The 3,784-nt window shown below is 31.3% G+C and overlaps 1 long non-coding RNA gene across 1 annotated transcript; it reads left to right on the top strand.

Moving 5' to 3' along the window:
- Positions 1 to 2,161: 2,161 nt before the first annotated feature.
- LOC136223977 (uncharacterized) lies at positions 2,162 to 3,525 on the top strand. The gene is made up of 2 exons (XR_010686225.1): positions 2,162 to 2,248; positions 2,381 to 3,525. It is a non-coding gene; the product is annotated as an uncharacterized lncRNA (long non-coding RNA).
- Positions 3,526 to 3,784: the final 259 nt, after the last annotated feature.

Below are 3,784 nucleotides of genomic sequence, written 5' to 3'. Positions count from 1 at the left end.
TTTACGGGTGGGTTTCTTTGCACAGATTGAAGCAGTGCAATTATTACATTAGCATCAGAATGGTTGTGGGAAGAACATTATTTTCTCACGAGAAGATCCAAGAACATTAACCATCAGAAAATTCATCGAGCTTTTAACGATCAATCTTTCCTTAACCATCAGAATGGTTTTTTAATTTCTTAATATTCTCTGATTTGTGTCTCTCAAGAATGGACGAGGATTTTAAGGGAACTTTGAGCAACTTTTAAGTCATTGTCAAATCTTTCTCCTTCTGGAGATTATTCCAGCGATGAGTTTCAAGGCAGACAGTAATAAGGACTATTCTTGACTTTGTTTATATAATAAGATTTACATAACTCAAATGGGAAACATCTAGGAAAAGTTGACCCTATAACATCAAGGTAATTCCTATCTAGAATTAATGATTTGATTTAGGAGGAATAATCTACTTTCTTTTTGGAAAAATCAAACTTATCTATACTTCAAATTCAATTGCTTTTCGCCATGTAATGACTTAGACAATTTGTAAACTAACTAATTTCCTACCTTCTTCTAATAACCCTCAGCTGCTACTGTAGAGTTAGTGACTTGGCAGAATCAAAAGGGTTCGTTAATTAAGTTAAAAAGCCTTTTTTATTGACCCGAAAATGATGGTAAACTAAAGCAAACAGTCTGCAACTATGGTCAGAAATAGTCAGTGTTTGTCCACCGGTGAGGAAGTTACCGACTGAATTTGTAAACCGCTTTAGCTACCCCATCAGCTACCAAAATTGAGGTAGCTAACTAGCTGTTTTCTTGTAGTGACAACTAACTTTTTAGACACGTTGAAAAAAAAATTGTAATTAACTTGTACTTAACAGACTTATTTATTATCATTGTAAAAGGGTATTTTTCTAAATGTGTTAGTAACAGAATAAATATCTTATATATATTTGATATTTCAAAGGTCCGATAAGAAAGTTAAATAACAGTAAAACCATATTTTTCACATTTTTGGATAACGTATAGGTAAAACTGACATTGATTGAAAACATCAGAAGTAATTTTGTACTATTTCATACACTAGGGACAAATGTGCACTTTTCTAAAAACGTTAGAATCAAAACTGATGCACCCTTACACGTTAGGAGTAAATTTATATTATTTCATACATTCAAACCATACTAAAAGGGGCCAAGCTTTTCCTTATTTGATGATGAAAAAATTGACAAGATTAAAACAAAATCATCAACATACATGTAGGTGTGGAAATTGTAGTGGAATTGACAACAAAGATGAAGACATAAAACTATAACTATTCAAGTATTTAAATAATAAAGGTACTTCTAATAAAACTAGGTCTTTTAATAATAGCATAATTCTTGTTATAAAAAGAATTCTATACAATCTTATCTAAGATTCTATTATTACTTTATTAATTAGGAAAGCTTCGTGTTTTTATTTTTTATAAGAAAATTGACTTATCATTTTTTTACTATTTTTATGATTTTCATCCAACACTTTTTGAATATATATAATGTAAAAAGTGCATTTCTTTTAAAGGTTTTATGAATATTAAATTTTTACTCATATGTCCGGAAACTCCGAAAAAATGGATGCTAGTAAATGAAACCATGTTTAAGCACGTGAATTATGGTTGTGAATTACAGTTTTTTAGGTATTCAGGTCATTTTAATCCCTTTGGCTATACATAAATGTTTATTTAATGTTATATGGGTGTGTTTCTTTCCACAGATTGAAGCAGTGCAATTACTACATTATTTTCTCACTATAACAGGTACGTCGAGAAGATCCAAGAACATTAACCATCACAAAATTCATCGAGCTTTTAACTATTAATCTTTCCTTAACCAATTTTACTTTTTAAACCTTATCCAAATATACAATAAAAGAAACTGAGGGATTTATTAAAAAGAATTCATTTAAGAAAACTGATAATAAATTATTTGTAGAGATGTAAACACATGATAAGTCATAGATAAAAAAAAATAAATGGAGAGACACGAAATGAATTATTTTCCATGAAGCTACTCAAAAAATAATAATTCTATCATTTCAAGCATGACCAGGAAAATTAGCAATTGGATTCACATTACTGTCCAGACAGATTAATTGGTTCATAATATTTATTTTGACGAATATTCTTGTATCTTATAATATTGGAAGCCAGGATTTTCCTCTATAAAAGAAGAAGATGTTGAAATGCTAAATATAATCTCTTCTTCTGTTGCTCATTCTCGCTTCATCTGTAAGTACATCAAATATTTTTCTCAAAATATTCTCTCTTTTTATCTATATATCTATACAGTTTATGCAAAAAAAAATATATATATTTTATAGCAATGGCAGTTTCAATTTGACAGCTTTGAAATTTGAACAGGTGGAAATCCAAGAAGTTAAAGATGAATTAAGAAACAGCCATCAAAGTTAGCGACAAAACTAGCGACGGAAACTACCCAAAAATCACATTCAGTACCGACGAAATGAGCGTCGGAATTTACACAAGTTTCCTTAGAACCTTGCGAAACTATTTAAAAAGTGGAGAGAAAAGCCACCATATCGAATTACTGCGAAAAAAATCCGAAATTACAAAAAAGAACATGTTTATTTTGGTTGAGCTTTTTTATAATGATGAAGAACACAAGAAGAGGATCTCAATCACAATAGCATTATATGTTCTTAATGCATATGTGATTGGGTATAAATCTGAAAAAAATTCCTTCTTCTTTAATGAAGCCCCTTCGAGATCACAAGATCTCCTTTTCGATGGAACTACTAAAAAAGCTTTAAATCTGTCTACCAATTATAACAATCTAGCAGATAGATTGAAATTCCCGTTATGGTCCGGGGCATTGAAGGAAGCAATCAGAGTTCTCCACGACTTCGGAGGGGTAATTGTTGACAATAATTTCAAAGAGAAACTTATTGTTGTTCTACAAATGGTTGCGGAGGCTGCAAGATTCAAATTCATCCAGGAATATATTGGCTTGAATTTCGAATATGGTTATATGCCGAAAGGCGACACTATTAGCTACGAAAACAAATGGAGTGCACTTTGAAAACAAATTCAGCTAGCTGGTGAAGATGGGAAATTTAGAACATCTGTTACTGTTCAAAATCCGGACTATTCTTTGAATGAAATAACAAATGTTGGACAAGTGGAATCACGGATTTTGATCTTGATCGACATAGGATCCGCTGATGAAACATTTGGAGAGGGAGAAATGGGGGAAATTTCTGGTGAACAAGTTGCGGAAGGGTGAATGTTTATGTTATGTTATGTTTAGTTATGTTTTTGTTTTAAAAGTTTGTCATTGTAATAACAAATAAGGTCTCAACTCGGAGTTCTTATTGTTGTTTTCTTTTATTTTCTAACAATTTCGGACTTGTTAGTTGGCGCTTGTGCCTTGTTCTTCTGTCTTGGTTCCAAACTCGATGTATTTTTGTTTTTTGATTTTATTATATTTTATTTCCGGGTCCATCATTTGGTGTCAACCCACTTGGGGTGATGGGATCGCTTTCTTAGCTTTTGAAATCCATCATTCACTTTTAGAAAATAATTAATGCACGATGGAAGAAACTTCTTCCTTTTATATAATAATATTCGAATATGTCTTTTAACAAATCTTCGGGTTCTCTAACTCTGCAGAATTCGTACTTCTTTATTAATTAAATAGAATTCAAAATCAATGTGATTATCTCAGATAGATTGTAAAAGAGACTTTCTTCCCATTGTTAATGATGGCCCAGACAAGTCCTAAATCGGACCAGAATTCAAGGACCG

The sequence above is a fragment of the Euphorbia lathyris genome, chromosome 3 (genome assembly GCF_963576675.1).
Source record: "Euphorbia lathyris chromosome 3, ddEupLath1.1, whole genome shotgun sequence".
NCBI lineage: Eukaryota > Viridiplantae > Streptophyta > Magnoliopsida > Malpighiales > Euphorbiaceae > Euphorbia > Euphorbia lathyris.
This window is presented reverse-complemented; position numbering and strand designations above follow the sequence as displayed.